We start from the raw sequence: 23,642 nt of genomic DNA, 5'->3' as shown, positions 1-23,642 counted from the left end.
CTGAATACGTTAAAGAAAGTTTAAATGTATTTCTTCCACATCACGCATCAACATTGATCTTACTTTTTGGATATGATAGAAATAATAAAATAAAAATGTTTCAATACTTTGAATGATGAGCCCCATACTGTGGGGGAAAAAGTATCAAAATGTATAACTTCTGCAAAAACATCACAGTTAAAGGTGGAACAGATGTTGAGATTTTTTTTCAATAGAGTTAGAAAAGAAAAATTAACTAATGAGGACCTTTTGCTCTTAGTGTAAGTCTGTAAATACCATTTATACCGCTTTATATTCCTTAGATTTAGGGATGCATTTTTCATGTTTATGGAATATAAAACCCAACTTCAATACTGTGTGCCTATAACATGCTTTTCTTAATTTTATTAGCTGCATAAATTTTGGGGCAGGAGAGTTTTCTTTTAGAGTAATGATCTTTGTAATTTGGGATAGGGCTGAATTTAGGGGCTGTATTAAATCAAGTATGTTGGAATCTGCCCTAGACATTTTGTATTATTTAAAAATGGTTTATTAAAACCGTTTTCACGTGCATATGAAAACATTAAAAATAATTTTTAAAACTTATGGCTTTAACCTTTGAGGCTAATTCTTAATTGGTATGATTTTTAAATATTTACATATTTAGAAACTTCTGCTTTAGACATCAGTGGGCTTCCATGTTTTTGATCAACATTTCCGATGAGAACACCAGGAAAAGTTGGAAAAAAATATTTGCGTGTATGAAGTATTCAAAAAGATTCCAAAGTTAAATGTATGCGTTTCACCCTTAAAACACATTTCAGTTCAGCAGAGTGTCAAGTGCTCATGGTGGCTATTGTGTGAGTCAGAACATCAGCAAGGCATTGCCAATTCTAAAGTTTCTGTAGAAAAGTCTGAGATCCTGAGCAGAAGGAAGTGGACTATATGTACTCCAAAGAGCACTAATTAAAAGAAAACATCACTGGGTAATATAAGAGTAAAACATCTAAAAAGTGAAGATAAAGTAGAGAAAAAAAAATACTCTAAGGATCAACAGTAATAGAAATAATTAAAAAGGACTATCATAAATTAAAATACAGATCAACATAAAAGTGAAGGTAGAATGCAATACACAATAATATACTCTAACAAGTAAATATGTTAAGATATTTTTAATCTTAATATTAAGAAAAAAAGAGAATTCATCACAATGAAACCAGGATTAAGGGAGTTCAGGGCAAAACAAAATCATCCCCACAGCAGATAAGAAATAAGGAAGTAACAAAAAGTAAGAGCTGGGGTGAATATGTGGATAGAGCCAAACAAATCACAGTTATACAAAATCACAATAATAATGTGTCATGGAGTTTGAAATGTACACAGAGGATGAAAAGACAATATGGCAGTAGAGTAAAAGAAAAGATATATTTAATATCTGCTCTAAAAGAGAAGATATATTTAACAGACTAAAAGAAAAGGGAAAATATATTCAAAATGTTTTAAAATTCTAGCATATTCTGAAAGTGATTAAAAATCCTAATTTATATGGATTTTAATAAGTGGGGCAAATGTTTTAATCTTCAATATAATATTAAAAGAAGTTTAAGAAAATGTGTAACAAAGTAATGAAGATGAAAATGTAATAACAAAAATAATTCATCCAAAAGAAGACAAGAAATGACAGCTTAATATGAAATAGGCAAGGAAAACAGAAAACAGGAAAATAAGATATATTTTTAAATTATTCAATAGGAGTAAAACACTCCACAGCAGTACATCTTATCTGCTTGTCTGATCATTTTCAACAGTCACCTCTACTTTTGATGTAAATAAATCTACATAAAAATTAAAGTGTTTGCTAACTCCTTAAAAAAAAGAAAACAGTGTAATTATCATTATGGATCAGGACAGGAAATACATATATCCATTATCAATTCATAATGCAAAATTATAGTAAATAAGAAATAGAAGTTGTCTTAGGGCAGGTTCCCAAGAAGGGCCTAGAATCCCTGAGACAGAGACTCACGTGCATATGCTTTTTTTGGAAAATCTATTCTTCCAGAAAATACTGGAAAGGAGACAGAAACAAAGGCTAGGTAAAAGACTAGACAAAAATGAGATATTTGGCCAAAGTTAACTTTACTGTTATTAACAGGTAGCTTTTGGAATATAAATAGCAAAACCAGTTTTTCTACCTTGAAACAAGATGGTTGACTTCAATCTTCATATTAGTCAGTCATCTATCACCAAAGGGAGTATAATATCTTACATTTCTCTAGGCCAGGCAGCTTCCTTTAGCCAAGGCAAATGCTCTGCCGGAGATCACAATACTTAGTCATTGGCTTCAGTATTCATAGGATCAAAAAGGATATTTTGGCAATCACTGTATATTCTAACAAAGGAACATCCTTGATGTAAAAAGTGTACCTTAAAAAAAGACCTTTAGTAAACAGCATAATTAATGAGTAAATATTATGTTTTCACTTTGAGATCAACAGTGCAACTTATCACCATATCTATTATACTGTACAAAAATTTTTTAATGGTTAAGGAAGGGCAAAAAGTAATTTCAATTTTTGTCATAGTCATCCAGGTGTATACAATTGGGTGTAACTTTGTTGCAGCTACCAATTCTAATATTCTTTTTCTACAGTATATATCAGAGAACTTCTAAAGTAACACACAAACAAAATTTATTGGAAAATCACTATAAAAATTCTTAATTTAAAATAAATAGATTTAATATGATTTTTCAAATTTATAATAAGAAAAGAAAAAGAATATATATACAAATATGCATTTCTCCAAAGATTTTAAATGCTAGTGAGAAAAGATATGAACAGAAGTCTCATTTCTTTAATAATTTTATTTTCAATGCAGTTTTATTACACTTTATAAACTACAGCAAAATTATTTTACTGTATTAAAAAATTCTTGAGACATTTTAGACTGAAGCACTTGCCCATTCAAATCCATAGTGAAATACATCAACCTATTTTTACATTTTAGCTTTCTTGTTAAAACATGCTTTGCACATATAATACTAAAATGAACCACCAGATTGAAATGAATATTAGATTAAGCATAGATTTATATTCAAAATCTTTTACTAACTAAGCTGAAAGGAATTCTAAAAATACATAGAATTAAATTTCAAGTAATATCTGAGATTTCCCAGATCACTAAAAAATAATATACTGGAAAGCTGAATTACGGAATATATTTAAATAAGACAGAATAGTTGACTAAATGAAATTCCAGGTTTCTTTTTCTAATTATATGTATAGCTATACATATGTAGGTGTGCATATATATTTGTACACACACGTAACTGCACATCAAATCAGATATATGTATACACACATATACATATGCACATACAGAGTTGGTTGGATTTTGCTTCCAGTTATTTATCACAAAATTTCTTAACAACACATGATACAAATAATCCAGTGGGGACACTTTAAATAGAAGAAAACTGAAGAAGATAACAATGAACTACAACAGTAGTTTCCCATAGGCTGCTGTAACAAATTGCCACAAACTTAATGGTTTAAACACCCACATTTATTTCTCATTTCTGTTTATTTTTTTTTTATTTTATTATTTTTTTTTATTTATGATAGTCACACAGAGAGAGCGAGAGAGGCAGAGACACAGGCAGAGGGAGAAACAGGCTCCATGCACCGGGAGCCCGATGTGGGATTCGATCCCGGGCCTCCAGGTTGGAAGTCAGAAATCTGTTTTGGGATGCCTGGGTGGCTCAGCGGTTGGGTGCCTCCCTTCAGCCCAGGGTGTGATCCTGGGGTCCTGGGATCGTGTCCCATGTCTGGCTCACTGCATGAAGCCTGTGTCTCTGCCTCTTTCTCTCTGTATCTCTCATGAATAAATAAATAAAATCTTAAAAAAAAAAAGAAAGAAATCTGTTTCAAATGGCTGAAATCAGGATGATGCAAGGCACTGTTTCAGGGTCTAAATTATTTCTTTGCCTTCTCTAGCTTCTAGAGGCTGCCTGCATTCTTCAGCTCATGTCCCCTTCCTCCATCTTCAAATTCAGCAGTGCAGCATCTTCTCTTCTCTCTGACCCTCTGTTTTCAGTCTTACATCTCCCTCTATCCCTTGGTTCTGTTTCCATTACCATGTCACCTTCAAAGTCTGTGATCATCCTGCCTTCCCTCTTATTAAGGATCCTTGAGATGATCTCACTTAGATAACATAGGATAATCCTATCTCAAAATTCTCTTTTTTTAAGATTTATTTATTTATTCATGAGAGACACAGACTGAGAGAGAAAGAGAGGCAGAGACACAGGCAGAGGGAGAAGCAGGCTCCATGCAGGGAGCCCGACACGGGACTCGATCCCAGATCCCAGGATCATGACCCGAGCTGAAGGCAGGCGCCCAACAGCTGAGCCACCCAGGATTCCCTCAAAATTCTTAATCACATTTGCAAAGTCCTTTGGCAATATATGTAACCTATTCCCAGGTTTGAGGATTAGGACATAAATGTCGTTGAAAGACTATTATTTCATCTACCCCAGCCATATTATAAATATATCTAAAACATGTAAAATCTGAGAGATATACAATTAAGCATCAGTCCTATGAGAAAAATTAACTTTCAAATATCGATGGAAGAAATGAATTCCCTCACAAATGATGTATTTTTTATGCAGACTCTAGTTAACTCATTTGCTTGAATGATGGAAAACTTCATAGTGTTTTTTCTGCACTCATGATAAGTAAATCCAACTAAATAAATCCCCAAAATCGATATGAAATCAATCAAACTGGGTAGGGGAATTAAAAGTGTGTCACATCTGTAGATTCAGTATAAGTCCAATTATCCCAGCAGATAGTTTTGTGGATGTTAACAAACTGATGTAAAGTTTATATAGAAAGACAAAAGTTCCAGAATAGCAAATACAATACTGAGGTAGAATAAAGTCTAAGGACTGACACCGTCTGACTCTAGGACTAACTATAAAAGCAACAATAATCAAGACACTGTGGTACTGGCAAAAGAACAAAGAGATCAATGGATAAGACCCCAGAAACAGACTCATACAAATAATCCACTGATCTTTGGTAAAGGAGCAAAACCAACACAATGAAGAAAGGATATATTCTTGAATACATTCAAGTATATTCTTCAACAAATAATGCTGAACAACTGGCTATCCACATGCAAAAAAGCAAAAAAAAATAAATAAAGTCTTACAAAAATCTAAAATGAATCATAGTCATTAATGTCAAATGCGAAAGTATAAAATTCCTACCAGACAACACAGGAGAAAATCTAGAGCTTGGCAACAACTTTTTATATTGCAACCAGAAACATGACTCATGAAAGAAACAACTGATAAGCTGCACTTTATTAAAATTAAAAACTTCTGGGGGATCCCTGGGTGGCTCAGTGGTTTAGCACCTGCCTTGGGCCTAGGGCCTGATCCTGGAGTCCTGGGATCGAGTCCCGCATCCGGCTCCCTGCATGGAACCTGTGTCTCTGCCTCTCTCTCTCTCTGTGTCTCTCATAAATAAATAAATAAATAAATAAATAAATAAATAAATAAATAAATAAATCAAACCTTTAAAAAAATACACTTCTGCTCTCTGGGAAGACACCATTAAGAGAATGAAAGACAAACCACATCCTGGGAGAAAATATTTCAGCAAACGTATATGATAAAGGACTGTTATCCGAAATTACATAAAGAACACTTAAAACTCAGCAGAAACAAAACAAACAACTCTGTCAAAAAAATAATGGGCATAACCTGGACAGGCACCTCACCAGAAAAAAAAAAAAAAAAAAAAAGATCTACAGATGGCAAATAAGCAGATTTGGAAAGATTATCCACAGCATAAATCACCAGGGAAATGCATTTTAGGAAAAACCATGAGATTCCACTACTCGTAACCCGTGAGAAGGGCCAATAATCCCAAACGGTGAGGACACCAAATGCAGAGGAAGATATGCAGCAGCTGCAATTCACCTTTGGTGGGAAGGTAGAGTGGTACAGACACTTTTGTAAGACAGTTTGGCGATTCCAGGCCAATCTAAACCTAGGAGTGGCGTCGCTTTTCCAGGGCTAAGTGCCAAGGTAGATGGTCGAGTCCTCCCTGCTTCCTTGGGGACAATTGGCTAATTGCTTTACCTTCTCTGTGAAATGTGCATTTTCTCTTCGACCACCGTTTCCTTCCCTAGTGTCCTTCCACGCTCGCAGAGGAGTGTCCCGGGCTTCTCGCTCACAGTCGACTCGCTGGGTTCTTTCCCGCAAACGCCCACACGCCATTTCCGAAGCGGCCTGGCTTACGCGGGACAAACGCCGTCTCTCCAAAGGAACGGCTCCACCTCACTTCTCTATTTATGTCCCCTCATGTATCTTCAGGTTACACATTGCCACATAAAGATGGATTTTCCCTGGTCCTTTCTACAACCAGCCAATCAGAACGGCTGGTCTGCTGGTGTTTTGTTTTGTTTTGTTGTTTTGTTTTTTCAGGATGTCTCTCCATCCATTTGCCCCAGTGCTCACTGTCACGGTCTTGCCTATCATCAACTCATGACTCGGCCTGGATTGCTGAAATGCTTCTCCCAATACCCTTCTGACTTTCCACCCTTCCAGGTCCAGTCCCTATGCCAGAGCCTCCAGGGCCGTCCTTAATAGCCGATTGGTGCGGGAGGCCGGGAGGAGCACCTGCCCCTGACCCAGGGCGTGACCCCGGGTCGCGGGATCGAGTCCCATGTCGGGCTCCCTGCGTGGGGCCTGCTTCTCCCTCTGCCTGTGTCTCTGCCTCTCTCTCTCTCTGTATCTCTCATGAATAAATAAATAAAATCTTTAAAAAAAAACTGATTCGTGTGACACGCTTCTTAAATTTTATCCACGTCACATCCCTCAGACGGTCTTACAGATCAGCGGAACCCAATTTTTCCCCCCAACACACCAGGTATGTTCTTAAAGCTAATAGGCAATTTGTGCAATTTTATTAAATACCCACCTTACGGTTTTCTCCTCTCACCTCGCGCTAAGGGGTCTGGAGGAAGTCCAAGGGCAGGGAGGAGGCGGTGGCTATGCAGGCCCCACCCAAGGGCGGGAAGGAGGGAGGAAGAGGGGTCCGCGCGGGCGGGAGGACCTGTGCGCATGCGCGGGAGTCGGCTGCCGCCGGCGACCCCGCCCCCACTGCTGACCCCGCCCCCGATGCCACAGACCCCGCCCCTGAAGCCACAGACCACTCCCCCGGAGCCACAGACCCCACCTCGACCCTGCCCCGCCGCCACCGTCGATCCCGGCCGCTGCTCCGCTGCCGCCCCCGCCCCCGCCCCGCCGACCCCGCCCCCGCCAACCCCGCCGACAACGTCCTGTCCCCACCCCGCCGCCGACCCCTCCCTCCGTTGACCCTGCCCCCCGCCGCTGACCCCGCCCTCCGTCGACCCCGCCCCTGCCGCCGACCCCGCCCCCTGCCGCCGACCCCTCCCTCCATTGACCCCGCCCCCCGCCGCCAACCCCGCCGCCGACCCCGCCCTCCGTTGACCCCGCCCCGCTACCGCCGACCCCGCCCCCGACCCCGCCCCCAGCTCGTCCCTCGGGACCCTGTCCCCGCCGCCTGCGCACCTCGACTCATTGGCCAAATACCCTATTTTTTTTGAGGAATTCCAGGTATGAGAAAACTCTACAGCGTTGTGTGGTCGGACTTGAGCGTTAGGTCACCTCTTTGTATGGCTCACGTTTAAGTTTTCTTTTTCAGTCAGCAGGTGGGTCCCCCCGCCTCCAGGTTTCATTGTTCCTGTTACTCTCAGTTGCAAACGGATTCAGGGACGTTCTCACCCCGAGGGCAGGTTGACATAAGTTTAGGATGAATGTTTTCCGTCACTCGTATACTTACGTTCTAAGTTTGCGATTTCAGTTAATCTCGACTATACTGACAAGGCAGTTGATTTCGATTTTTTTTTTTTTTTTATGTCAGACAAATGAAGGAAGGTTTCGGGGGAAATCATTTAGTTAACAGGCTTTAAAGAATATAGCGATTTTACAAAGCAGGATCCCATCGTCAGGTGAAAATTGTGCAGCCAACCTACATGTTAGAAAAATAGAGAGATGGCTCACATTATAAAGAGCATTCTTCTCTGCAGACATACAAAAACTGCTGTGAACTGCTATGCATTATAGCAGTTCCTTTTGGTAGTGATGAGGAATTTCCCGTGGAAGTGGATCTTTAACTGATGACGCTTTCTGTTCCGAGAGCTCTTGATCAAGGCTAAGGGGGTATGTGTTGTAGCTTACAGCGAATGGTATTGCTCCCTAAGACAGCAGAGCTGTCTAGAAATGTCAATTCTGAAAAAAACAAGAGAACACTTTAGCTAATATCTAAGAACTAATGTCTTTCAATAATGAGGTTTCTTTAAGTCTCATGCTTTGTTGTAGCAAATAGGAGAAGGGCAAATACACTTACCTTAATAATACTTAAATGGGGAAGTATTCCATACTAGTAATACTTATTAATACTAATATCAATACTAATACTACTTAAATGGGGAAGTATTCTATTCTAATAATACTTAAATGGGGAAAGATTCTATAAATCTTTACCTAAGCAACTTAGGGATCATTATTATTAAATACTATTTTACAAGGGATTAAAATCATCTAAATCAATATTACCCTTACACCTACTCACCTATATACTCATAAAAGCTGAATTTTCAATGGGATGGCATAGTCTAGGGATGGCAAGGCTTGGGAGAGCTTATATTTAAGGGGTTAAAGCACAGGGATGTGTGAGGGTTGGAAGACAATGTTCCCTTCATGAAATCTGTCAGGAAGGCAAAGAGATGGAAGCATTAAGATTTCCTTTAAAAGTAGAAGCATGGGTGGCTCGGCGGTTGAGCACCAGCTTTTGGCACAGGGAGTGACCCTGGAGACCTGGGATCGAGTCCCACATCGGGCTCCCTGCATGGAGCCTGCTTCTCCCTCTGCCTGTGTCTCTGCCTATCTCTCTCTCTCTTGTGTTTCTCATGAATAAATAAAATCTTTAAAAAAATAAATAAAACAAATAAATAAAAGTAGAAGCATGATTAAGCTCTGGGGAGAAAGGAAGAAGAAAAGAAGAAACTCAGTAGGAATAAAGGATTTGGAATGAACCATGAGGACTAACATTTATTTATTGTCTGCTGCATGCTAAATACTGAACTTTGTGTTTTGCAAAAGTTATTTTAGTTTTTATCTATTTATTCATGTTCATATTTAAGTATTAAGTTCCCAGAGAAAAATGATAGATTATGGGTACTCAGTTTAGTACTGAGTATCAATGTCAAGTTAGTTTTTTGTTGTTGTTTGTTTTCTTTTGTTTTTTGTTTTTTTTTTTTTTAACTACTCTCTAATTTTGACAGGGTGCGAGATAGGGTTTTGTCATGGACATAGCTAAAGGCATGTGCGCGGTGAGTAGGTGTACTATCAGGCAGTAAGACTTTGGAAGAGAACAAGCAGTAAAGCAGATTCGCTGTGTGAGCCATTAAGTTTCTGTGCTAAAACTGTGCTCTCAGACTGAGTTTAAGATAAGAAGGGGGGCAGCCTGGGTGGCTCAGCGGTTTAGGGCCGCCTTCAGCCCAGGGCGTGATCCTGGAGACCCGGGATCTAGTCCCACATCGGGCTCCCTGCATGGAGCCTGCTTCTCCCTCTGCCTGTGTCTCTGCCTCTCTTTCTGTGTCTCTCATGAATAAATAAATAAAATCTTAAAAAAAAAGAAAAAAGATAAGAAGGGTCTTGGTTTGGGGAGTGGTTGATCATGTATGTGAAACTGATACCAACGCACGTGTGGCCCGCTCCTTCTTGGTAAATTGATGGTCTTTATATTTTTATTATCCAGTTTTCTGAGTCATTAAAAACAATAACTGGGATCCCTGGGTGGCGCAGCAGTTTGGCGCCTGCCTTTGGCCCAGGGCGCGATCCTGGGGACCCGGGATCAAATCCCACATCGGGCTCCCGGTGCATGGAGCCTGCTTCTCCTTCTGCCTATGTCTCTGCCTCTCTCTCTCTCTGTGACTATCATAAATAAATAAATAAATGAATAAATGAATAAATAAATAAATAAATAAATAAATAAATAATAAATAAATAATTAAAAAGAAAAAACAATAACCACGGTGACGCCTGGGTGGCTCAGTGGATGAGCGTCTGCCTTCAGCTCAGGGCGTGATCCTAGGATCTGGGATGGAGTCCCACATTGGGCTCCCTGCGGGGAGCCTGCTTCTCCCTCTGCCTCTCTCTCTCTCTCTGTCTCTCATGATAAATAAATAAAATCTTTCAAACAACAACAAAAAACCCACAAAACAAAAACCGTATTTGAATGTAACACAAAAAGAATACACTTATCACGTAAGTAGATCTAATCTATATTAACCAATGTAAACTTACATCCTGTGTCATCCGAGATAATAGCAATTTTGGGGTTTGTTTCTAATACTTTTTCTAGGTTGATTTTTTTTTCTAAGTTTACCACTAGTAACCTGAGAGTTAGAAGGTGGTAACCATTACATCCTCAATGGTGTTGAAAACTACCTAGTGATTCCCACACTGAGACATCAAAAAATTAATTCAGTTACATTTCTTCCTAACTCATGTGCTTTCTTTTTTTTTTTTTTTTCTCATGTGCTTTCTATCCAACTTAGGATCGTTTTGCTAGTAAGAATTGCAATTTTCCCCAATTAATTCTAGTAATCTTAACTCTTTTTATGTTTTTATTGTCTATGGATTTGTTTGCATCATTCTATAACTGTCATCCCCATTGTTATATCACATATGTTTTAAGTTTGAAATCCAGTATTTACTACCTGCTTATTTATGCTAAATGCTGTATTTCCCCCAATAACATGTCCTTATTTTGATTTGCCTTTTGGTTATTAGAATTTCTTTGTATGATCAGAATTCTCCAGGTCTTGGGGCACCTGGGTGGCTCAGCAATAGAGCCTCTGCCTTCAGCCCAGGGCGTGATCCTGGAGTACCAGAATCCAGTCCTATATCAGGCTCCCTGCAGGGAGCCTGCTTCTCCCTCTGCCTGTGTCTCTGCTTCTCTCTCTCTCTCTGTCTGTCATGAATAAATAAATAAAATCTTAAAATAATAATAATAGTTCTTCCGATCTTAAATCTTTGACCATGTCTTTCTGTTGTTTTCATACTCTGATGACTTATGTCATGCTTTATTTATTAAAAAAAAAAAGAATTATTGATCTTGTTACATTAACTTCTGGGGAAAAATCTTTGTTGGGAGAAGTTTGAGGTCAGTTGTTTTTATAATGGGTGACTTTTTTTGTTTGTTTTTAAAATATATCTTAAGAATTTTTGAATTTTCCACATTATGTCTAGTATTATTAGGAATTAGAGTTTTTAATTGAAAAGAGCATCCTTATTCTATTTACAAATGCATTTTTTTCATTCCATTTCTGGGATTTGTGATTTTATTTTTATATATTTGATTTTTTAAAAAATCTGTGTGTTCAATTTTTACTTTTAGTCTTCTATGTTAATGAGGTTTTCTCTTAACTATTTCATGTTTTCTTCCCTATGTACTCTCTGCAATATTCTTACATTTCATTTTTGCCTTTTCTTTGTTTCTCAGTTGTAGTTTTGTGTGTTTATGTATGTGCTGTTTGTTTCTAATTTAGATAACACTTTTGTGACGACATTGCATTTGTGCTTTTGTTCTCTGTTATTTTTTTCTTTGAGTCTCCTTTTCATTTCCTTCTGTTGGTTTTTGGTATCATGTTGATTGTCCTCATAGAGAAGATGTTATTTTCATTTTCAACATTGGCACAAAATATTTATTGCAGAATATATCTCTTATGGTGGGATATTGACTTGCAAAATAATTTTTCTAAAATTTTTCTTTGTTCTACATGTTTGTTTCTTTTCATTCTTTTCTTTTGTCTGTAGCAGTTTTTTTTCCCCTTTTCTTTTCCTTCCCCGCCCTTTTTTTAACAGTGTCCTACCCATGATTGTTAGACATGGGTAGCTCTTTGTCATTTATTCATCCATATGTAATAAGGGTGAATTCTCCTGGACTACCTCTTGGCTTCATTTATGCCCTGAGTGACTTTCTTCTAACGTGTAATTTAAGAGGTGGGTAATTGTAGCCGATGTTCTTCTCCATAAGTAAGTGGAAGCAAAGCAATGGCTCAGCCTCAGTACAGTTTACTTTATGTTAATTTTTTATTTAATTTTACTAACATTTCCAAACAACTCCACACATTGCATCTGTATCTCATTACATGGCAGCTGTCTTTAAGCTTCAAGCTTTCATTTTGAGAAAGGTTTGTCAGCATTTGTGGATATTTATTCCCAGGTTATTACTGCTACATAGCTGTCTCAGTTGTTCTCCAGGCCTACAAAAAAAAAAAAAAAAAAGAGTAAAACAAAAGAACATACAACGTATGAGTTTCAGATATGTCACTCTTAATGTTTGGTGGTGTATGACACTTTCCAAACATCTTTCCCTGGGGCCCACTCTCCTTCAGTGACTCCTCCCATATTTCACATTTCTCTTGTCTTCACTAACTTCCTATTTGTTGTTGTAGAAAATTAGCTCTGCACTATGATCCCAGGTTTATTGTCTCATTTCAGGGCTTTTTCAGGAAACCAAGGGGGGAAAAATAAAAGGTTGGATATTGGAAGTTGTTGGTCAGTGATTGTTATTGCATCTGTTCAATAGGAAGAGACTTTTCTCCTTTTAGATATTATGCTTTCTGTTTTGATTCACTAATGTTACCCACCAGGTTGCTTATCTGCCTCTGTTATATCTCTTTTCTTCCAATTGGAGAATATATATTTAATGTATATTTTAAAGAATTTTACCTATTCAATTTTTCTCTTACTACAAAAACTTTTCATTTCATTTGTAAAGGTTGTTATGGTTTAGATAAAAATTTGTAGCATTTTCTATTACGTGTCAGGAATAACATTGTTTGCATCTATTAAAATGATGGATTTTTGATTAAACCATTTCCCTCACAACCTTTCGTCTTTTTTTTTTTTAAGATTTTATTTATTGAGAGAGAGAGCATGAGCAATAGAGGGGAGGAGCAGAGGGAGAAACAGACTCCCCACTGAACAGAGAGCCCAATGCCTGACTCAATCCCAGAACCCTAGGATCATGACCTGAGCTGAAGGCAGACACTTAATTGACTGAGCCATCCAGGTACCCAAACTTTCACCTCTTAAACCAAGCTGCTTCTTCTTCTTTTTTAAATATTTATTTATTTATTTATTTATTTATTTGAGACACAAAGAGAAAGAAAGAGACAGAGACATAGGCAGAGAGAGAAGCAGGCTCTCTTCATGGAACTTAAGGTGAGACTCTATCCCAGACCCGAGAATCACACCCTTAGCCATGGGCAGATGCTCAACGGCTCATCCACCAAGGTGTCCCTTAAACTAAGCTTCTCAAACTGAAAGATTTATTGCCAGAGGCACTGCAGGGTCTCTTTACCAAGACAATATCTACTGTATGGTAGAGAGTTCTATTGAATTTTGTCTATAGCAGTACTATACAGTAGAACTTTTGACATTGATAGAAATATTCTATATTAGCACCATCCAATATGTTAGTCACATGTTGCTACTGAGCACTTAAAATATGACTAGTACAACTGAAGAACTAACTTTGTTTTTCATTATTTGAATAGTCAGAATGGTTAGTGATCATTAAACTATTTTGAAGAAGACAAAATTATATACAGAAGGTTTTGCTGTCCATTGTTAAGGCTTTGACCTAAACTGTTGTCATATAAAAGGTTTATACAACATTAAGAAACAAATGAAAGGCTTATTCATTCTGAAACCAAGGACATTTTGAAGGAAGGAGAAAATATAGAGAAAAGCCACCTCAATGTTTCATAAATTTCCCTCTCTAGATTTGGTCTAGAGAGAGATGTACATTATTACCTAAGTATGGGAAACATTGGGTAGAAAGATTTTCTCTGTTGCATCTAGTAAGTATAATCCTTTGATCTCATCATCTGCAGATCATCCAGTGATAAAATAATAACAAAATAATCTTGTTAGTAATATTCAGCCTGGAATTATCTAAAATCTCTTAAGGGCTTTTTGAAAGCAGGTGACTTGAAAGTCCTAGACATAACCAGTGCTCAAAGTAAAAGGTGATGTGAACTCTGAGTTGAGACTGGAGGTGATCCACCTAGTGAAGGTTTCTGGTTAGGAAACTGATAGCACTTCTGCTTAGGAAACCAGGTTTCTGGTTAGGAAACTGATGCTTTCTCTCTTCTTTCTTTCTTCTTTCTTTCTTTCTTTCTTTCTTTCTTTCTTTCTTCTTTCTTTCTTCTTCTTTCTTTCTTTCTTTCTTTCTTTCTTTCTTTCTTTCTTCTTTCTTTCTTTCTTTCTTTCTTTCTTTCTTTCTTTCTTCTTCTTTCTTTATTATTTTATTTTTTTCAGTATGGTAAGTGTATTCTGTAATCTCTATCTCCAGTTTCACCCACCCTCCCATCCACCTGTCTTGGTAACTATAAGCTTATTCTCTACAGTTAGGAATCTGTTTCTTGGTTCTCTCTCCCTCTTTCTCTCTCTTTTTCCTTTCCTTTTTTGTTTTATTTCTTAAACTCCACATAAGAGTGAGATTATATGGTATTCTTATCTAACTGACTTATTTGACTTAGAATTATACTCTATAGCTCCATTCATTTTTTTGAGATTTTATTTATTTATTAATGAGAGGCATAGAGAGAGAGGTAGAGACATAGGCAGAGGGAAAAGCAGGTTCCCTGTGGGGAGTCCAGTGTGGGACTCAATCCTGGAACTCTGGGATTACACCCTGGGCCAAAAGCAGATGCTTAACCACTGAGCCACCCAGGCATCCAAGCTCCATTAATGTTATTGCATATGGAAAAATTTTATTCTTCTTTATGGCTGCATAATATTTCATTGTATATTAAGACAACATCTTATATATCCATTCATCTATCAATGAACTACTTCCATAGAACATTTTAAATTTTGAACCATATAGAACCAAACCTTACATTTCTGCTATCCAGCAATTTAGATTTTATGATTAAGGTAATGTTACTTTTTTACTTATATAGTCTAGATCAGATGTCAGCAAACTATATCCTGGGCTGTAACTGTTCCACTGCTTGTTTATGTAGATAAGTTTTACTGAAAATCAACTCCAGGGGCACCTGAGTGGTTGGTTCAATGTCTGATCTTAAGGCCCTGGCATTGAGTCCCTTGTTGGACTCCCTGCTCAGTGGAAAGTCTGCTTCTCCCTCTCCCTCTGCCCCTGCTCATGCTCTCTCTCTCTCTCTCTCTCACTTTCTCTAAAAATAAAAATGTTAAATTAAAAAAAATATTAAAAAAAGAAAAAAATTAGCTCCACTTATTTGTTTATGTATCGTATATAACTACTTTTGTTCTACAAAGGGTTGAGTAGTGGAGAAAACAACTAAATAGCTCACAAAGAGTGATATATTTATCATTGCCTTTTTCAGAAAAAACTAAATTTTACTGTATAACAACCCACAAAAATCAATGGCTTAATACGCTGACTATTACATCTTGCTAATGCTTTGTCTATCACAGATTAATGGGAACTATGCCCCACAAGTTGATCAAGAACCCAAATTGATAGAAGCTCAAGCTTCACTGTATGTGATCCTTGATGACCTTGAATTACACATCAGAGAAAGAGCTAAAGGGAAGGGGTGTTGCATAATGAGTTTTACATGCTTCTGCTTAGAAATGATATATATATTCTTTCATTCACAACCCATTTCCCAGAACTAGACCCAGGGATTGCCTACCAATGAAGAGAATGGGAAATGCTGGAAAGCTAATGGATATGCAGTGAGTACTAAGTGATTCTGTAAAAATTAAATAAATGACAAAGCTATATTTTTCTTCTCCTCTAGTTGATATGTGAATGAGTTTCAACTCATGGGAATATCATATTTTCTCTGACAGAGATGTCGCAAGTTTATCATATTAGTTTCTTCTCAATTTTAGAGTTGCTTGTATGTTTCAGGTGTATTACATATGTGCGTATATATGTATGCCTATATATATATATATAAATATATATATATATACACAAACCTATACCATATATATGTCTATATAAATACATACATACTCACTATATGCATTTTATTAAATTTTGGATGAGGATATGTTTTGCTCTAATTTTTAATTTGTCATCTTTACCTGAAAATTCAATTTCTTACATATTAAGGATACATTTTATTATCACTTTGAGATACATTATTGTTACCTCGGTTTGTACTTTCTGTTTTTTTATGCTTTGTTTTTTTTCATCTACCTGCTATTTACTTATAGACACCACTATTTACTTTGGCTTTACTTTCTGACGGGCATAGATGGAATTTTTTAACATATTTGTTTAATAGGATGTTTAGTGTTAAGTTTAAAAATATACATTTAATATAATTTTTCAAATTCCTCAAATTATCAGTGAAGTCATATTATTTCAGGTTTCCCATGTTTCTCAAGGGTAGGGGGATTCTTGCTTAACTCACTTATTAGGATGCTTGTGAAAACAGTATTTTACAAAAAAGTGTACAGATGGGCCTAGGAGAAGGTTCAGGAGCCTGACTAAAATTTGATCAAGCAAAGAATATTTGTCAGTGCCTACTCATCACACAAGACAGATCTTGGGTAACATTTCTTCATTGAAATTTTCCATGTCCATTCTCCCATAAAAGCTGGTGCATGTTTCTGTTAAAGCATGTATAATGCTACATCACAAAATAGTTTTTTGTAAACATTTCTGTAATCTTTTCCCAGTTCTTTAGGGCATTAATTTTGCTGAGTTCTCAATGCTAGGCATGCCACCTCATATGTCATAGATGCTCCATACTCTTTTTTTATTATAAAAGAAATGAATATTTACATTCATATGAATGATATCATATGCTTTTCACTAAGTAATTTTTGATAGAAGTGTGATGAAGGTAAGAATTAAAGAAAAATCAGAAAGGGAAAATAGTATTTACTGAAAGCAAATCTCTTTTAAATTACAATTTTGTGAACAGCTCTGCTGCCTGAATAACTAAATTCTATGAGCAATGATTTGTCTTGTATTCATAAATATTTTTGCGAATTTGTATATTATCATGACACAGGTCATATTAAAGTATTTTATAATACAAATCTAATATTTAGTAGCCACAATGGCAATGAGACATATTAATATCGGATATTTAAAATTGGTGGTTAAATATTTACTATTTAGAAGCATTTCTTACCTGCTTATTACAAATATGCTGGTGATTTGCAATGATAGGAAAGATGTCGACATATCTTTACACAGGGAGCCAGATGGCCTTCAACCATGACCTTTGCCCCATGCTATTAGCATCCAAGGGTGCTGAGAAGCTCTGGCTCATTATCCACAACCAGATGTTTTCTACTTCTCTATCACTATTGCTAAGTGGCGGTTAATGTCTAGCACAATGGGTATTTGCTTGAACCTATGATCCATGAAATGCTGTCTCTTAAAATACAAATACCACCCACTAGCAGAGACTTCTCCCATGCATTTGTAATTCAATCATTCCTCTTCATTAGAAATCCTGCTATAATCTTAGAGAAATTTTATTTAATATTTTTCCAACTTTCCCAGTTGGCAGCAAGTAAGGATATTCTAGCCAAAGAAAGAATAAAGTTAAAAATTTGAATAATCCAGGAATTACTTCTGAGTATTTATTATTTCAGATTAATTATCACAGAATGTTAACTCTATAAACACCACATAAACTTCTAATTACCCCATCACCTCCAGAAAGCCTATTACTAAGAGAGGGAGTAGAAACTGTTTTAGTAGCTGTATGCCCTGACAGGTTCAATAGTCAGTTTTCTCTAAATCTGGCTGATCAAAGTCAGTCTTTCAGAATCTAAACTATTCTGGATGAATTGATATAACTGAAATTATAGATAGCCTTAAATTTGGAAGAACAAAGTATGCCGATCAAATCAGGACCGGGGGTGTAGCATATATTTATTTTACTTTGTGCCAAGCTAGGCAATATATGAAATATTGTGTCTGATGTGATTTTTCCAGATCTGTCTTTTAATTGCCTTTCATAGTCTACTGGTCTATTATGCTAGAAACAGTAGAAAGAAGGCTGAGTTACTCTGTTACTCTGGATGAAGTGAATTCATATATCAAGATCCACAGAATGGAGGCCACCCATGTAGCCTGGCCCATATCACACATCTAAACCTAAGTCAACCAACACTTCCTGGAAACACCTGTCAAGGAAACCTAACATACACCAATCAGAATTCTCCAACTCTAGTTTGTCTAGCTTACCCTAAATAGAAGGACCTGCTCACATTATAAGGAAATTCCTGACCTAGCCAATCATTCCATTTCTACATTGTTTCTTCTCACATTCCATAAAACTCCCTCTTGCCCAAAATCGTTTGGGAAGAGTGCTTCATGGATTTGAGGCACTCTACTTTCCCAAATCAAGGATTAGTTTTCTTTTCAAAGACATCAAATTTGTTATTAAATTATTTTAGTTTTTTTCACTTGACATGATTATAAGCTTTCAAAGATTGTTGCAATTTTTGAAATTGGTAAGATATGCCACAAAACTAGTTCTTCTTTGTAATAATACTGCATTTATTGGTCTGTAAGCTGTTGATCTGTCAAAATTTGTTTATTCATCCAATTAAGTATTTGTTATATGTCAGACATTCTGTGATAAACTGTTTATGTTTTGGTAAGCATTGAAAGTAGATGTCTTTCTATGGAGAATTGAGACACCATGTTTTGATGAAAGGTTCTCTCTTGCTTTCATTCTTCTTCTTACTAAAGTATGGGTCTATAGTCTTCAGTAACCAAATTTTGATTTTGACTATCTTGACTATTTTGATTTGACTATCTTATAAATATATTAAATCACATTTTAATGACATGACAAGATGTCCAAAGAAGACTTTTCTTCTTTGGAATTATTTGTCATAATTATTTGTCATTTAATTTTTCACATAACAATATAGGTTAATAAAAGGAAAGCCTGTAGATAAGGCTGTCCATATCCCATATCAAGTAAATTTAATATAATGTATCAGAGAAGATGTAGCTCCAAATCAGGGCTAATGGCTTATTGAGCAAATATGATTGAAGCTAGATTTTATACTGTACTTAAGCATAAACTTGGAGACTGTGAAATACAACCTTATAACTATATGCAGAGATACTGCCCTCAATGTGCTTTGTTCCGTAATTGAGCCTTACTAGATACACTATTTGACTATGGCTCACTTTGACTTTATAAGAATACAGTTCTTCTTTGGACTAAAAAATGATGCCAATATTGTAACACTTTTTTTTTTTAAATCTGACTTGTAGGCAAAATACAGTTTGCTTTTTGTATCATAAAACCATGATCATCCTTAAGCAAAGTGAACCATGTGTATTGTCTCAGATATTCTAGAAACAAAGCTAGAGGCAAAGTTTAAAGTGTTAATAGTTTGGGAAGTACAATGCTAGGATGGTGAAGATGAGAAAAATGAGAAAAAAAGGTAAGGAAATGCAGCAGTATGGTGCTATAACCTTACTTACTGTCTGTGCTTAGATATGAACTGTAGAAAGGCACAGAAAGCTGGTCCTCAGTAGCTCAGCGTGTTCACTCAGCATGTGAATTTATCTGGCAAGGTTGTTAGTCAAAGTAGGATATAGGAAGCTAACACTCCGGATTGCATCATCTTGCCTCTCAGAGGTTGGATGAAAAGCCAAACTGCATACTCTACAGTAGGACATTTCATCTGAATCTAGAGGGGAATGGGTGATTTGTTTCACGTAGGCAAGAAACAGGAAGAGGTAGTTGATAGAGGGAATATGAGAATGTGCATAGTGTATTTACCCAATAACCATTCTTCCTGTTTGTTTCCATAGTACTTAATCCTAATGACTGAAGGCTACAATCCATGGGTTTTAGCCCTTTAGGGTCCTTGAAAAGCTATATTGTTCCTCATCCATGTTTAGCATATTGCCTATAACATAATAGATACAAAGTAAATAATTGTTGAATTAATGGTGGATTATATGAGATAAAAAGCAAAGAGAGATAGTAATTCTCAAACAAGGAGTAGTTTAAACAGGTATAGATCTAGCTATTGTGTTTAAGAACAGAAAAGAAGATGATATCAATCCTTTATACCTTAGGCAGACCTTTGGTGCAGTTTGTCTCCATTGTTAGGGATTTTTACTCTTCAGAATATTTTCCCTCTTCTATTTTATTCAGAATAGACACCAAGTAGATTATAGGGAATAAAATTGTCGAAAGCCTATTTACCACCACTTGTGGAATTTGGATAGGGTTCTGGAGTGCCCTTGAAAACAGGAAAATGATTCAAACTCTTCAGGATCTCAGTGAGCTAAACTAATATCAGTGTACTCTAATTAGAATTGTGTAAATCATCTATTTCTGCAAAGTCTGCCAACCAACAAACATGAAATCATACATTCTCATGAACCTAAAAAAATAGCATATAAGTTTCCTGTATTCCTGAATAATTTTTCCTTCTATTTGTGAGTTCTCATGCAAACCAAAGAAAATTAATTATAATTCAGGTAAACTATGGATCAGTACATACTTTCTTGTTAGTGGTTTTTTTTTTTTTTAAGATTTTATTTATTTATTCATGAGAGACACACAGAGAGAGGCAGAGATGCAGGTAGAGGGAGAAGCAGGCTTCAGGCAGGGAGCCCGATGCAGGACTAGATCCTGAAACTCTAGGATCACACCCTGGCCGAAGGCAGAAGCTCAACCGCTGAGCCACCCAGGGATCCCCAGTTGTGTTGTTGCTATTGTGTTTATTATAAATATGCTCTATATCCTTTATATTATAAATATTACATATATAATTATATTATATATGATATAAAATATATTATATATGATTATATATATGTTATAAATATTATATTATATATAATATATTATAAATATTATTATATATTATATATATGTTCCTTTTCTTCTCTTTCCTGTAACTCATCTCTATTTTTTTCCTTGAACTCTCTTGCAACAGAGACCTTTAGGCTCTAAGCTGATAACAATCATTCTTTGAGGTAAGAGAAATCATATTTGAATAGTTTAATATACACCATCAGTGTCAGTAAGCACAATACAAACTCTATTTGTATACTGAAGTAAATTCTGAGAAAATACTGATAGGAATGAGTCAAAATGATGAAACTCTTCCTTGCAAACCATGTGCAAAGTCTGTTACAATCAATTCCACAGCAGACTAAACTTTAGTACATGCATCTAAGATCCATCATTTTAATATTTCTCCATGGCTATGAAATTTTAGGAGTTGGAAAGACTCTTCAGATACCTGAGATTGAAAAGAGTGTCCAGTAGCTTACCTTATTGCTTACTTTGTATTTAGCAGAAAAGGAAATTGCTATTAATAGACATCAATAGACTGACAATGGTTGGTTGTATTTCCCTGTGAAAGACATTCTGTGTTGGAAAAATAAATAGTTTCCAATGGAGATATGGGTGTGATGTAAACGGAAGAGATTCCTTTTCCTTCCTACCCTTTGGATCTCAGAACTAGTTCTCAAACATATATTTATCTTTTTTTTTATCTACTTTGGTCACAATTGTTTTTTTCTTCATGGTTGTTACATGAGGCAGAACTATTATGAACTATCTCTCCCTACATTGCATTTATCTGTTTTGTATGACTATAGGCTATTAGAGTTCTATTCTATTTATTCAACTATTTTTATTTTATTTTTAACTTTCAGGGAATCAATAAAGGAAACTCAGGGGATCTAAAAGCTGCTGTAACATACTATGTCCCTTTGTCTGCATGTTTGTCTGTATCAGTCTAATAAACTCTGCCATAAGCATTCATATTTTGTTTCCCATCCTTGCTTTTGTACAGGAATTTCATATATAAGATGATCCTTTAAATGCATTTAAAGAAATAAGGATTTTATATATGCAGACACTGTTCTGATCCATTTAGAATGGTCACAAAATATCTTAAAATATTTTTTAAAGATAAAATCATGGCTTGCATACAGTATAATAATGAACTCACGTGATCTAGTTTTTTTTACTCATATACTATGAGGGAATAAGCATGTGTTATAACTAACTTAAAAAGTGAAAACAGCACAAATTTATATGAAGTAAAAAAGAACGTTAAGGTAAATTGCAAATGGGGACAAAATTTGTTTTTACATCAGGGAGAGCAATTCAATTAAAATCACTACCCAAAGAACAGGATGCACTTTATGTAACTATCAGAAAGAAATTGATTTAAGTGGCGCCAATAGAGATTAAAAGTTTTGCTCAAAAAAAAAAAAAAAAAAAAAAGGTTTGCTCAGCTGATGTGCATCTGAGAATACTTGAAGACCCAGAGACACCCCATTGAAGCATCAGGGTTTTCATAGCATAGGAAAAGTTAAGTACCTGGCTTTATGATTATAGTTTAAGTACCGGTTTTCAGCTAGTGAAAACTTACATTTGGAAATTGGTCCTATTTTCATGTCTTTTGCTTAAGATCTCTGGTACATTGCTGAAAACCATTAAATCTGTATTCTTTGGAAAATATTTGTGTCAGTCTGAGAGGATTATCAGCTAGTAAAAGTTTACAAGGTAGGAGAGATAAATTGCAAAAAAACCAAACAAACAAACAAAAAAAAAACAAATTAAAAATAGCAGTAGTGGCAGTCAGGGGAAACTGGGAATCCTCTAGCATTCTATTTCCATCCTTCCTCAAATCCTGTATTTACCTGAATAGGTTGAAATTGTTAATCTCTTTTATGCAAGAAAGTAAAAGAAATAGACTATTAATGATTTTAATACAGTGTGCCTTCAGAGCTTAACGTAATGCAATACTGCCCCTAAAGAAGAATGCTTAGAAATAAAAGACAACTGTGTGAAAATCTGCCTACCATCATAGCCACCCCCAATAAGGACCATTATAACTATAGCACTTTGACCACACACACAGAAAGCACCCCAGTGACCTCCACTGTTCCAGAAAATAGCTGGATTCAGAAAACCCTCCACCCTAAACACTAAATAATTATTCTCTTGCGGGGTACCCAGACTGCTCACTTGACCCCTTGTGGCAACCTAGGATTCCCAAATGTAACTAAAAAAATTTCACTTCTCAAACTCCCACCAAAATAGGATACTTGCCAAACTGAAACGGTCTGTGTTTCATCTTTGAACTTTATAAAACATAACTCTCCTTTCCCTGATGAAACTTAAGTGGTGGCAGAGAAGTTCCTTTGTCTCAATTTAATGAGTAAACAACCTTTTAAGATTTTGTTTCACACTCAATTTTATTCTTACAGAACAAAAAGTGATCTTTTGTTGCCTAGCTGATATGGGAATGTTTTATGAAGTGGACTGGCTTTCCCTCCCTCCCTCCCTTCCTTCCCTTCCTTCCTTCCTTCCTTCCTTCCTTCCTTCCTTCCTTCCTTCCTTTCTCTCTCTCTCTCTTTCTTCTTTCTTTTCTTTTCTTTTCTTTTCTTTTCTTTTCTTTTCTTTCTTTTCTTTTCTTTTCTTTCTTTTCTTTTCTTTCTTTCTTTTCTTTTCTTTTCCTTTCCTTTTCTTTCTTCTTTTCTTTTCTTTCTTTCTTTTCTTCTTTTCTTTTTTTC

At 36.1% G+C, this 23,642-nt stretch overlaps 1 long non-coding RNA gene across 1 annotated transcript; it reads left to right on the top strand.

Moving 5' to 3' along the window:
- Positions 1–7,532: 7,532 nt before the first annotated feature.
- Positions 7,533–21,879, top strand: LOC112642796 (uncharacterized). The gene is made up of 4 exons (XR_003125461.3): positions 7,533–7,636; positions 15,761–15,826; positions 21,044–21,083; positions 21,771–21,879. It is a non-coding gene; the product is annotated as an uncharacterized LOC112642796 (long non-coding RNA).
- The last annotated feature ends 1,763 nt before the right edge of the window (positions 21,880–23,642 follow it).

This window comes from Canis lupus, chromosome 19 (genome assembly GCF_003254725.2).
Source record: "Canis lupus dingo isolate Sandy chromosome 19, ASM325472v2, whole genome shotgun sequence".
Lineage (NCBI taxonomy): Eukaryota > Metazoa > Chordata > Mammalia > Carnivora > Canidae > Canis > Canis lupus.
The sequence above is the reverse complement of the archived record's forward strand: the minus strand, read 5'-3'. Positions and strand labels throughout refer to the sequence as shown.